Genomic DNA, 14911 nt, shown 5'->3' on the forward strand with positions numbered 1-14911 from the left:
GAGGGGAGGAGCAGAGGGAGAGGGAGATAAGCAGGCTCCCCAGTGAATGCAGAGCCCAACACAGGGCTCTATCCTAGGATCCTGAGATCTTAATCTGAGCCCAAATCAAAAGTTGGATGCTTAACTGACTGAACCACCTAAGCACCCCAGTACTGGCACTTATTTTGATCACTGTGGAAAGAAATGCTTAAAAAAATGTATTGGTAATATGCATTTAAATTTACTGCATGTCTTTTCATGGCTTGATAGCTCATTTCTGTCTGGCACTCAATAATACTGCATTGTCTTGTTGTACCACTCTATTTTATTGATCCACTTACCTACTAAGGGATGTCTTGGTTGTTTGCATGTTTTGGCAATTATGAATAAAGCTATTATAAGCATCCATGTGCAAAGTTTTGTGTGGACATAAATTTTGATTCTTTGGGGTGAATATAGAGGAATTTGATTGTATTTTCAATCAATTAAAATAAATGTTGAGGGTGCCCGGGTGGCTCAGTTGGTTAAGTGTCTGCCTTCAGCTCAGGTCATGATCCCAGGGCTCTGGGATGGAGCCCACATCAGGCTCACTGCTCAGTGGGGAGCCAGCTTCTCCCTCTCCTCCCCTGTTCCTGCTCTCTCATTCATTCTCTCTATCTCAAATGAATAAATAAAATCTTTTAAAAAATTACATAAACTTTGAATCCCAATTTAGCAAAATATTATTCCCCATAAAGAATCCCACTGTTCTCGTTAGTAGACTTATATCACAAAAGAGCTCCATTCAATTATTAGTATATATGTGTTTTTGTCCATAAATCTCTGGACACAGAAAAAGTATGTGTTGGTGGTGGTGGTGGTGGTGGCTATAAAAGTAGGTGTTGTTGGGTGGAGGTGAAATTGTCATAGAATTAGAAATTTGATTGGCCCAGAACTGCTGATATATTAATTTGGAATAATAGGTTAAAAATGTAAAGGGATTATATCTGGGTATGAGACCATGGGCATATAAAAAAAATTCCACATCATGTTAGTTGAGTTACATTTGAGAGTTGCATATATGTTTCCCATGCAAAAATTGACATTGATGAAGAGCTAAGATTTTTTCCAGAAACAAAACATACAAACTAGATAAGCTTTGTATGTAGCTTGATCTTTCTCTTGTTGCCTCTATTCATTGGGCTCATTGTTTATCCAATAAAATAGTATTAAGTACACCAACAGTCTACCTGAGGATTATAGTAGCACTTTGAGTGTGGTATTGGATAATGAAATGTCCCATTTCAGAGGAGTTTTTTACCCATGAAATAGCGTGTTTGTGTTCCCTTCTGTTTACCAGATCAGATATTGATTGATAGGTGAAAACAAAAGTATCCCATATTTGTTATGGTCCATATTTATATGCTTTTCCTTGGGCAGATTTGCATATGTTCAAAGACTTGGGATCACTGTAGGATGCTTAGAGCCATCCACTTGACTTTGGGATGAACAAAACCAAACCAAACAAAGGCAAACAGATTTCTGCTCAAATGAAAACTAGTTAACTTCTTTTTCTCTACCATTCATAGCCACCAAAGCAAACTTTTTAAAGCCTTTATCACTCAGAAATTCCTTCCAATGAGTCTATTTTGGGGAAAAAGTGCTTAGCTGAAATCAGAGGTAATTTGATGCGTGTCTTCTGTGCCTTAGTGAATTGCTTCTAAATGGCCTTGAAATCTATGCAGTTAGATAATTTCTGCAAATATTTTCTTAGTACTTCAGTGTTTTGCACAGCATTGATGCAGTTGCTCTTATTTAAGAATCAATATATTTCACCTGAGAATTTCAATTTCTTTCTTTCTTTCTTTCTTTTTTTTAAGTGCTTCATCAGGCCATTCTGTACCACACCTCTGTCTGGCAATGGTTTTCTGGGGCTGAGTGAACATTCTCCTCCTTACTTCACTAAGGGTCCCACTGGGCCTGTTCACTAACTTCTTTTACTTGCCCAGCTTTTGTAAACATTTGACTTTGTCAGCCTTGGCCTAAGCACTTCTCTGACTTGAAAGTTGTCTGTAGCAGGTGTCGAGGGCCTTGATACACATTGATAGATATTTTGTGATTCTTTGGTAACAAAGTTTGACCCCACCAAGTTGGTAGGATCTTTCTGAAACCCACATTTGAGATTGTCCTGATTACAACTCTTTGAGGTTTAATGGGCTGTCTTCAGATCTTTGATGTTGCTTTTCATGACCTTGGCCTTGACTTTCTCTCAAGGGCTTTATTTTCTGGGAGTCCCGACAAGCAAACAGAATCTCCTCCAACTTCCTCCTACCTCTGAACCTTACATTTTCTGTTGTCTGGAGTGTATTCTCACCCTTGTTCATCCTGGGCTGCTTGCCCTCATGCTCACTCTTCCTCCTGGAGCAGGGTGTCACATCCTGCTGGCTGGGAGCTCCTTGGGATCTGGAAGGGTCATCTTTCACTGCACTCTACACCTACTCACCGCACCTATGAGTGTTCATTTAGTAAAGGGCTCCTAAAAGGTTTTTTTGTTTGTTTATTTTGTGTGGTGTGTGTGTGTGTGTGTGTGTGTGTGTGTGTGTGTGATTTGCCTGTTATAATTCTCTTGTAGCATTGAAATTTAGATAGTTTACATATTGAGAAATGTTTAATTTTAGTGGAGGAGTGACAGACTCCTCTCCCCCTGTCCCACTAGATATTCTAGGCAAGACCTTTATCACATAAAAATTTGTTGGCTTACAACAAGTCTTTTTCATATCCTCTCTCTTGTTTTAACTATGTTTTCTTGATAGATAGAATGGGAAACATTTGTAGAAATTAGAGGAAAGATAGGAAGTATCAGTAAAATCTGTGAAAGTTTTAGAACTCTAATCATATAATTTTTACTTCTAAAGGAAGCCATTTACATGGACACAACCTAAATCTTTATTCTTATAAGTAATGATATTGTCAATCTTGGAACTTGGTAACTTTTAAAACATAGTCTCCTAGCAAGACTCTTGTGTTTTAAAATAACATGCAGTAGAAAATGCCATTTTCCAGTGCTTGGGGCTAAAAAACCAAATTCGTGCATCTGAAACAATATCAGAAGATATCTCTGAATAATTATCTGCATATTGTGCCAATGTTACTAATCTTAAATAGATTCTTCACAGGTTCTCAAAAATAGAATTTTAATTCAAATGCTCAAAAAGCACAGTTTCGTGTTGGCTTCGAGCCTAATGCAACATTGGAGCCACATATGATTCCTCAGTGGCTGGTTTTCTTTTCCTCTCCTACCTCTATCCCAAATTATTCCCTGTCCCCTTTCCCTTTTCCACTAGTGATATCTGCTGACCTTAGTCTTCTCTAACCTTATGTCAGCTATTTAAAGTATTCTTATGACACTACTTAGGGTACTTGTTCATCTACTATTATAACTTGTATCTCTGGAATCTGTTGTCCAGTTCTGAATTTATACTTCATAATTCAGAATTTATTCCATTGGCATATTTCTGAAAGCCATAACAAGTATTTATGAACACTCGCATGCATGCGTGCGCGTGCGTGTGCACACACACACACACTCACACACTTTGATTTTGTTGTTCTTGTTGGTTGATGGTGTCTTCCTTTTGTATGTACCATCTTCTAACTAACTTGTGACTCCATTCCATCAACCTCATTCCTGAGGGAAATAATTCTGTGTGTGGGCGTAGCGTAGAGATGAACATCATTCTTTACTTTAGAATGGAGAGGAATACCACTTCACTGTTAGAAGAGATGATTGGTGAGATTCTCAGAAATGCTCTCTTATCCTAGTTAAAGCAAATTCTGTTTCTCTTTTCTGCTCATGCCACACTTTTCCAGATGGGAGAAGGTTTTGTTAGAAGGCAGTGTCCTAGGTTGGCCTTCAGAGAGGTTCTTGTGTTAGGGAGTAAAACTCATGAAGAAAGGGGTGGCAAGGACATTACATTTTTAGATGCAAGATGGACGTTCAATAGAAAAGGTACTCCCCACCCAAATTAATAGTTTAATATCCTTAGAAGCAGTTTATAAACAGTTGTGATAAAAAGTAGGACATATAGATTTGTCTTTTACTTCTGTAAAGCTGAAAATTTTACTTATCTAAAGCAGATAACCTTCTTTGTCATATAGGATGGCAGGGCTTTAAGATCTGGCATTGTGGGAATTACAAATCTATGCGATACCAACTCTAACAACTTGGGAATTTACTAGTGCAGTGAACATTTCTGTCCATATGCTTCAGTTACACTGCAGCTTATAATTCTGTAAGAAAATTAAGTGGAGAATTACCAGTGATAGTGAACACTGTAAGCATAGTCTTTTGGAATTCAGCACATTAATAAATACATATTTAATATCTCACATATTAAATATTTCTGGAATTAGAGAATGACCAGTGAACAAGGCAACATCATAGACATATATTAATTAATGCTGTTTCTTCTGAGGACAGCGGCTACTTACATGGGGTAAAATGTAAGTAAAATGAGTAAGGCAGTTCTTTGGCAACAGTATTTTCACCTTCAGACATCTGAGTCCCAAGAAAAGTACACAGAAAGAGATTTGTTCCATGACAGAAAAAAAAAATCATAAGGTTTCCTTTTTCTTTCCTAGTAAAATACAACATAGTAAATATAAAAAATCAGGAAATAGAGAAGACCAGATAGTAGATAGTTTCTAAATAACTGAGTCATTACAAAAGCTAATAGTATGCTAGAGTCCATCCTTAATTAATTGAGGAATATTTATAAATTTACTTCTCTTTCGTTTCTGTAAACATTCTAACATGTTCCTGGTTTTAGCCTCCCACATTTGCTCTCCCTCATGCCTCAGTCATGATCTAGGTGTGCTGTGGTCTTTGGTTGAGTTGGGGGACATTTAGCGTGGTCATCTGACATGTCTGGCAATTCGGTGATGCATGAAGCCTTCAGAACTAAGAGGGATGGCAAAAAATGCCCCCAGGAAGCTCTTTGGTGTGATAGGAATGGCTCACTAGGTGACATATAGCTGATGCAAAGTACCCAGGGCGATTCAGGGTAATGAATTGTGCTTTGTTGCCTGTTTGATTTTTCAGCACTCCAGTAACCGCTTTTCCCACTGTTCCTTTCACTGGTCCCCTGGATTGTGAACTATTGTTGAGATGCAGGTCCCTTGTGTTTCCCTTTTATCCTCTGGAGTTGGAGCTATGAAAGGCAGATTCATTTATTGTTTAGTTGAGTCAGAACGGCTGTAATTCCACAAACAAATTGGACTTCAGTTAGGAGTGCTTTGTCATAAATAATCTTGGAAGAGATTGGATTTTCTCCTAGCTGATATGCTTCAACTGTACATTAAAATCAGTGTCTCAGAGGGACTGACTTACTGGTGAACTGAGTGATCACTGAACATCATACACTTGCCCTCACCCCTCTCTGTTGTAGTCATCTCTATTTCCCTAAAGCACATTCAGCAAAAAGTTTATGGTAAGGGAAGCAAATATTCTATTTTCTGAATTATTCTTTTCATTTTAGCCTCCATTTAAAAAAAAGTCAGTTCTAAGATGCACCACTCTTTTGGTGAATAATTCTTCATGATCTGGAAAGAAAGCCTATTTCATAGATTGGTTAAGGGCATTTTCCATGGTTGGGTCAGGTGAATCACATTTTTCACATATAATGTTAGGACATTTTAAAATTTAACAACATGTTTTTGCTAGAGGCTTCAAATACCTTAGCTATACCTGCAAACACCTCTTTCCGTTGACTATAAAAATGTTATTTTTTTTTGTCGCCATTAAAAGTATATTTACTTCATTTTGTTTCAAGTTAATTTGGTTCCATAAATCATCTGGAGACAGATAATCCAATAGTTTTCCTCCTTGGTGGAACATACGTATATATAAGTCGTGTACCCTATGTGTATGTAAAAAGATAAAACTTAACCTAGTTACAGTTGGCCAGACCCTTGATACTTAAGTTTAAATTCCACAACAAGTAGAATTTTGCTTCCTTGATTAATAAATGTTGCTGTGGTCAGTTATACTATATCTGTAGGAATCAGTTCATGCAAGTAGCATGGGTTGGCATTAATTTTTAAACATTTTTTTTTCTAGACAATTTACACATGTTATTTAACTTGAGGTAAATATTATCTCCATTTTTGCAGGGGGAAAATCTAACACTTATACAGGTTAAATGACACACCCTTATATCGCACAGCAAGCAAGTTGTAAAACCAGAATTTGTGCATAAATCTAGCTTCCAAAGCTTATATATTTCACTTTTTTATTTTTTATTTTTTTTAAAGATTTTTATTTATTTATTTGACAGAGTGAGAGAGAAATCACAGGCAGGCAGATAGGTGGGCAGAGAGAAAAGGAAGCAGGCTCCCGGCCGAGCAGAGAGCCCGATGCGGGGCTCGATCCCAGGACCCTGAGATCATGACCTGAGCTGAAGGCAGAGGCTCAATCCACTGAGCCACCCAGGCGCCCCTTACATATTTCATTTTTGCCTACTACTCTTTGTCTTGTATAAGAATAAAGTTTTACAAAACAAAGAACAATTTTATACATGATAGAAAATACCCTTGAATGTGTTTTTTTTAAACTGAATGTGTTTATACAGTAATTTTTAAAAAGATCTGTTTGTAACTTTGAATTATTGTTTATTTTTCTCAAGTGATGTACACCCATAGTGACTTGGAGTGTATTGACAGATGTTCTATGTGGACACACTCTTGTTGGTAATATCAAGAGGATATTCAATTAACAGTGCTTAGAAAACAAGATGGAAATGTAAATTTTTGCCTAACTCAAGTATAAAAAATATTTTGCCTTACAGTGTTTTGTAGAAGAGTTTGCACATAAGACTGTAGGATTTGCCTCTGCTGGGTATGCTCAGTTATTACTGTACCATGTGTATTTTAGGTACTCCATGGTTTGCATTTTAAAAGCATTTAGTGTTCATAGCACTTCAGTGTCTCTAAGACATAGGGTCCGAGTAGGTGTGATATCTAATGTGATGTTGATAAACACTTTGTCATAGTGGAGACTTAAGAGTGGGTGTTGCAATGAGAAAGATAATGTTTAATTTTTCTGACATCAAACTTGTATGCCTCACAGAGAGATTTAGCAAAGGTAATCAGACTGAGTACCAGTATAAATTAGGTCCATAGCCTAGACCTATGAGTACTAGCCTTTATAACAGATTTGACAGCAATGCAAATCTGTTAAAAAAAAGGAGAACCGTCCCTGATATGAAATAATGGGATTGTCATAGATGCAACACACTGTAGTTTTTCCTTTTAATTACCGTGTGAGAACAAAATCATTTTTTGCAGCTGGTCCTTCCTCATGTTCATTTGCCTTGAATAAATCTCACGCCTAGGGGTTTAAAACATGACATACAACAGGTGTGAATCTGTACCTAATAATTGACTGCAGCTTCTGTCCTTCCTGTAAAAATTAGTGAGGTTGTAAACATCTGTAACAATAATAAAGACAGCCTTTTTACCCCCTTAAGTGTAAAATATTTTTCGAACCATTGTTAGGTTATATGTTGGAATCAAATCATAAACTTAAATAAGTCAAGTCATTAAATTACACTTTCTAGAAGAATAGATTGTAAAGAAATGATGAGTTTCAGTAGTTTAAGTAGAGTTGGCAAGCAGCCATTCATTATGGCCTAGTGTGACATTGATTTTTGACTAGAAGAAATGGAAACATAGCAGTAACTGTATCCTTAAGAAAACATTCTATAGTATTGACACACTTGGTTGCCTACAGAGCCACTACCAAAACTTTATTCAAATTGAATTTTGACCGTACTAATGAGGAAATATATTCATTGTCAAAGTCAAAATATATGTTGTGAAAATAAGATGCTAACCCCAAACTATTATCTTAGCGACTATTTCTACCATTCTTTAAGGACACAAGATGTTTTATTTTAGACAAGACCTCTTTTTTTTTCAGCAAAAATTACAAAATAACACTTAATTACATTTCGTAAGAACACTTAGGCTTACTCATTGTGCAGATAGTCTATCGAAACAAAATCAGTTGATTTGGCTCATTTTTTTCTCCTATATTTTCTCCAGTGATTACTGCTCTCATCTGCTTGCCAAATTGATGGGATTTGGCAGTAAAAAATAAGCAGTTGAAAATGTGGGAGATTAAGTTTTCTGGATTTCATAGATGATCATCAGAGATAAATATTACAAAAAGTTGGTTTTATCAGGTTGGCATGCTGCATAATGAGTTTGTCCGTTTTCAGTCACAATCAACTAAACCTAATTTAAGATTCCTTGCCTGAAGAGAGAATGTTGTTTTTATTTCCCAGATTTTCATAAATTTGGTGGGTACAACCAAGGAGGTGTTTATAATTCTTGCACAATTTGTCTTTGTCTTACCATGAAGTGTGAGAACATTATCCTCAAATTGTATTAAAAGTGTGTGAAAATTCACAGTGGATAGTGGTACCCTTTTTAATTGGCATAAAATAGGTCTTGTTGAAATTAGAGCCTAGGAGGTTGAACGCGCTAGCTTTGAGGTGTGATCATACTGAATGCTTTACATAATAAAATTTATTTGCGTAAGGGAATGAAAAGAGGGCAGTGATTTCAGGGAAACTAGGTAGTACTTATTCAAACCTGTAGCTTGCATAACAAATTGGCTACTAGATAACTAATGTTGAATTTAATGTGAATTTGAACCAGCCATTCGAGTTCCAATTGGCAGGGACCTGGAATGAGTCCAAAGTCGCAAGGAGGATGTTATGAGGTGAAGCCACTGCAGCTCTTTGGGCATAGTGACCAGAAGCCTGATTTCATCTTCCTCAGCTGAGCGGGGGACGTCTTGATCTCTGCCCCTCTACTCCAATCATGAAAGCTACAGTTCCTACAATTATGGCAAGTACCTTATGTGTATTCTGGTTTAGTGTTAAGAATAATTCTGGGGACACCTGGGTGGCTCAGTGGGTTGAGCCTCTGCTTTCGGCTCAGGTCATGATCTTGGGGTCCTGGGATTGAGCCCCGCATAGGGCTCCCTGGTCAGCAGGGAGCCTGCTTCCCTGTCTGCCTGACTCTCTGCCTACTTGTGATCTTTGTCAAATAAATAAATAAAGTCTTTAAATAAAAGAAAGAATAATTCTGAAAGGTGGTTGTTACTATGCTTATTTTACAAATGTGAACATTAAGTTTCAGAGAATTTAAGGAATTTAATCAGGGTTATTCAGCTAATAAGTGAATTTGGACTCAAACTAGATCTTTCTGATTGCAAAACCTTGACTTTTCCATTCACCACACACTATTACAAATTACTCGCCCCAGATTAGAATAATTCCTCTATGCAATGCTGTCTAATCTGGGTCAGCTTTAAGTTCAGCTTATGTCAAAAAAGCTAGTTTTTGCACATGGATATTTTACCTTTGTAGAAGTATTTTATCACTCTAAAACACTTCTAGATCATTTGGGATGAGGACTTAAAAGAGAGGCAGCTGCTGGAATTTTTTTTTTTTAAGATTTTATTTATTTATTTGACACACAGAGAGAGATCAGAAGTAGGCAGAGAGGCAGACAGAGAGAAAGAGGGAAGCAGGCTCCCTGCTGAGCAGAGAGCCAAATTCAGGACTTGATCCCAGGATGCTGAGATCATGACCTGAGCCAAAGGCAGAGGCTTAACCCACTGAGCCATGCAGGTGCCCCTGGAATTCTTTTCCTAGACCGACCCTGTAAGTTACCCCTGTCCTGTTTTCTCTCTATATATAAACATTTGTTGGATGCTTTTACCCCCTTCCAGTCTTCCTGGTGTTTATAATATGAACATTTATTTAGTGTTCACTGTATGTAAGGCTCTGATACCTTTATAGTATTAAGTCAACAAATCACAGAAGGAAGAAGAGGGAAGAAGGAGAAAGAAGAAAGAAATGGTTTGAGAACTTGAACATATCAGAGACAGATTTAGTGGATTTAATATCTGCCTTTCCAGTCCGTCTCTGGTGTCTGTGTTGCTTTCATACCAAGCTGACTTCTCTCCAGATGATGGCTTTGGAGTTCACATAAAACTAAGTGATTAAAAAAATCTCTTCACCTCCCCCCCCACCCTATGAGTTAGTATGGTGAATTACTTATGAAAATATGTGCACTTCTGTGGGAATTGTAAGCTATTGTTAATTGTGTTTTGTTTGTGAATTCTTAAAATACAAGATTCTTCCTCACATTTTAAACTACTTCTAGGATTATAGATATAAATGTACTGGCAACGATTCTGTATGCTCGGTTTTCTCTAAAGTTTATAAGAAGGGTAATTATTTTGAAGTGTCACATGTAAATTCATGTTACTTGTCTACACTTACAATTGTGAAGAAAACAGTTGTAGAAATACTAGACATTTCTTCATTCCTTCCATATTTATTGAACTTTTCTTTTGTATCATGTATGTTATATTTTTAAAAAGATTTTATTTATTTATTTGTCAGATAGAGAGCACAGAAGCAGGGGGAGAGGCAGGCTCTCTGCTGAGTAAGTAGCCCCATGTGGGACTCGATCCCAGGACTCTGGGATCATGACCTGAGCCAAAGGCAGACGCTTAACCAACTGATCCACTCAGGCATCCCTCATGTATGCTATTGAAGCTTTGTGTTTGTGAAAGTGATTATGTTAGTAGGAGTTTTTACTTGTGAGAATTTTTTTCCTTTCCTGCTTTCCATTTTGAATGGTCTTAAGATTCAAATTGACTTCCTGAATAGCACTCTGAAATTGAGCAGTATTCTTCATAGGAAAAAAATATTATACCTGACAGGTGGATCATATGATATTCCTTGAGAATTTCTCAGAGGAGTATTTCAGTTACTTTCAAAGTGTCTTCACTTACAGAACTTTTTTTGGTGAATATTATAATACATATTTATTTATGGTTCTCTAACTTTATTTTACTCATTTACTCAGTCATCATTCATTTTCAGTTAATAAATATTTTCCAAGCCCCTAACATATGTGTTGTTCTTCGTAGATAAACCAGACATGAATATTTTCTCTCATGGGGTTTACACTGTTTTCTCTGTTGGGGAAGATAGATTAAATAAATAAATATCAAAACAACTTAGTAACTAAGTTGAAAACTGGTGTGAGGAAAAGAACAATGTGTTAGGAGAGAGGCAGCAACCCTCTTTAGAATGACGAAATGAGGGCTGACTTCATCAGGTCAGTATCATTCAGTGGTATCTGATTGGGGGGCTTGGGTAGCTTGATAGAGACTTGGGAGTACACCTGTGTAAGTAACCTGCGGAGGGAAAAAGTTAAGCTTTTTTTTTTTTTTTTTTTTTTTAAGTCTTCATTTATTTATTTGAGCTAGTGAAAGAGAGAGCGGGGTGGATCAAAGGGAGAGGCAGACTGCTGGATGAGTGGCGAGCCTGATTTGCGACCTAATACTGGGACTCGGGGATCTGACCTGAGCCGAAGGCAGGCACTTAAAACCAAATGAGCCACCCAGGTGCCTAGAGCTAGGCTTTTTTGAAGGATCAAAGAAGACCTGTGTAGCCCTCAAAGTTAAGGCTAAAGTTGTGGGAGATAGAGTTTGCAATATAATGATTTCCATTTCCTAGTATGAAGTGGAGTTATCGAAACATTCATGCACTGATTTTAGTCACAGTGATTATATGATGGTGTATATATCAGAATGATTTACTTTAACTGTTTGGAAGATGGAGACATTCGTGTCACCTTGGTGTAACTGGTTAAAAAGGATAGGTTATTGGTTAATGCAAAGCTTCACACCTTAATTATTTCATTGCTTTAAACCAAAGGAATAAGCAATGCACTAAAATATTATGAGTTGAAATTAGATCTAAAATATATAAATATTTTATATCTTTTTCTCAGTTTACATATCTCTTTAGGTTTTCTTTAAAATTTCTTTAAAGATGGTATTTTTGCTCTCCTCCTATACTCTCTGATTGTTCTGTCAGATTTCTTATCTGGGGGCACCTGGGTGGCTCAGGGGGTTAAAGCCTCTTCCTTCGGCTCAGGTCATGATCTCAGGTCCTGGGATCGAGTCCCGCATCGGGCTCTCTGCTCTGTAGGGAGCCTGCTTCCCCCTCTCTCTCTCTCTGCCTGCCTCTCTGCTTATTTGTGCTCGCTCTCTCTGTCAAATAAATAAATAAAATCTTAAAAAAAATTTCTTATCTGAGCTCCAGTTATACCTCCAATTCTCTGCCTACCATTTTCACTTGGATACCGCAAAGCCACCTCACATTCAGCATGCTCCAGAACAAACGAGGTTCTCTGTCTCTGCTTTCTGCTGCAGTGAATGATTTCACAAAAGTGCTGTGGAATAGGCAGCCTGTCTCACATTTATCCTTGAAACCTCTTGCTACCCCATTGCTTGTATTTCTTCAACACAAAGTTCTTCATCAGATTTTCATCCACTTCTGTCCATGTCTCGTGAAGACATCTGTGTCCAGGACTGCTATGGTCATCGATTAGCCCGTCTCACCTGGTCTCATCCCCTCCACTTCACATAACTTTTTGCCCCATTGCATTCAGAGAGATCTTTTGAAAATTCAGATTTACTATCCTATGAAAAGCCTTCATTTGAAGATGAAGACCAAAATTATTCATGTGATCTCAACGTCCTTGCAAAATCTGTTCCCTGCCTACTGCTCCAGAGTCACCACCCCCATTTTCATGTAACGTTCAAAATAAAATAATCCATACAAAAAACCCAAGTTGTGAAGAACAGTAAAAACTGAACAACCATGAATCTGTACCCCATTTTAAGAATCACCGCATCTCCACGTGTGTGCTTCTTCACTGTCTTTCCCCTGACTCCTTGATGAGAAGTAACCAGTGTCCTAAAGGTTGCGTTTTTACAAATCTTTGCTTTAAAAACAAAACAAAATAACCACCACCATCACCACCACCACAACAAAACAGTATTATTGGAGAAGGAGAGGGAGAGATTAGTTTCCCTTACTTGTGCAGAGATTTCCCTTACCAATACTGCCACTGAAACTTTGTTATGACTGGGTCTGCTTGTAGACCATTGAGGTCTCCCCAAGAGTCTTGGTCTGCTGTGTAATCTGAGGGGAAAGTCTTTTTCACATCATCTGCTTACTTCACTGTCTACATTCCAGCTTCACTATTTATTTTTGCACTTTGATTATCTCTTGCTTTTTTCCCCCTCCCAATATCCTCCCATCATAGGGATTCTGTGCATTTCATTGTGTTTTTTTTTTTGTTTTGTTTTGTTTTTTTTTCAGATCTCACCTTATCCCTGTTAACTTTTCCTCATTGTTGAGTCTCAACTCAAGCATTTCTTTTTTAAGGAAGGTTTTCTTTATCCCGCTTCCTCTGGTAACTCCAGGTCAAAGACAGTTTCCTCTGTCACAAATATTCCTAGCTCTGTGTTCCTTTCTTTAGATGGTATGTCATTTTGTAGTTGCACAGTTGGTAGTATAAGTGGTTGATTACCGTCTCTTTCTATCACACTTACTCACTAAACTGAGAGGTATGGTAGTATTATAATATCTTTAGGGATGGGCACAGAGCCTGACACCTGAGTGGTGGGTGATAAATATTTGGTGGGGGGAAAAAAAGAGTGAGTGTATGAATGAGTAAATGTAATAGTACCTCAGCTTCAAGTATCCTATGCAGTCAAATGCTCTACCACTGAGCTATACCCACTTCAAGTATCCTATGAAACAGAGCTAGCCTTTTCCTGCATTTATTTTCTTTCAGGATAAACTATGAAGTTTATTTAAATTTCTTGAAATGACGTGTTTATGAATATATAAATACTATCATCAAAATTATCTTAAAGGTAAGAATAAGATAAATATTTCACCTTGTTCATCTTCCTTCTCCATTTCTTCCCTTTTAAATCTCTTTGTTTCTCATATCCTATGGGATGTTCCTCATATCCCTAAGTGATTTAGATTATGAAGGACCTTGCTCATTTTGAGTTGATACCAGACTGCTGGAGGTACCTGTGAAATAAGGAAATGAATTATTTACAGGACAAGAGGTTGTCCTTCACATTTATTAAGTTGGTTGCAGAAGTGATCTAGTGAGGAAGAATACTGAGCACTAGCTAACCCATTTTCATGACTTAAACAAATGCTTTAGGTACACATTTCTTTTTCTATGCCATCAAAACAAAGACCCCGTCATCCAACAACTCATTACTATTTGTTTTCTATTTGGTGACATTCAAAGAGATGTTCTGTGGTTGTGGTTAGAAATTTATGGAAACTTGCAAAGCCCTATTGTTCCATAAAGCTCAAAATAAGCCATATGCTAGCCTATCCCACACTGTCCAGAGTCCTTTTTGGGAGTGTATCTAAGAGGTGAGAAAATGTAACAGAGATTTTTACCAAAGCTTACATAATTTTTAGTTCTTTACACTTGGGCTTTTTCTGAGCGTTTCTCAAATGTGACATTTCCCACATATTTAGACATAGTGAATTTTTTTTTTTAAAAATGCTTCTAATTGAATCTTATCAAACATTCGCCTTTGAAATGGAAAAGCCTAGTGTATACTAATAGTGTCGACTGTTTTATTTATTTATTTGTTTGAGAGAGAAAGAGAGAGAGAGAGAGAGTGGGAGGGAGAAGGCAAGAGAATCTGCAGCAGACTCCATGCTGAGTGCAGATCTGGAGGTGGGGATCGATCCCAACCCTGCAAGATCATGAGCTGAGCTGAAGCCAAGAGTCGCTTCATTTTCTTTCAGGATAAACTATGAAGTTTATTTAAATTTCTTGAAATGACGTGTTTATGAATATATAAATACTATCATCAAAATTATCTTAAAGGTAAGAATAAGATAAATATTTCACCTTGGCTCAGCGACTGAGCCACCCAGGCGCCCCTGGGCTATTTTGATATATACAATAATTACTTCTGTCTTTCAGTCAAACATTCTGAAAGTTTTCTGGTCGACCCAGTTTTATC

General features: G+C 37.3%; 1 protein-coding gene across 1 annotated transcript in view; it reads left to right on the plus strand.

The window, feature by feature from the left end:
• IMMP2L (inner mitochondrial membrane peptidase subunit 2) overlaps window positions 1-14911 on the plus strand; it is an 869268-nt gene that overhangs the window by 290238 nt on the left and 564119 nt on the right. The window lies entirely within an intron of this gene.

This window comes from Meles meles, chromosome 10, assembly GCF_922984935.1.
Source record: "Meles meles chromosome 10, mMelMel3.1 paternal haplotype, whole genome shotgun sequence".
In the NCBI taxonomy this organism is placed as follows: Eukaryota; Metazoa; Chordata; class Mammalia; order Carnivora; family Mustelidae; genus Meles; species Meles meles.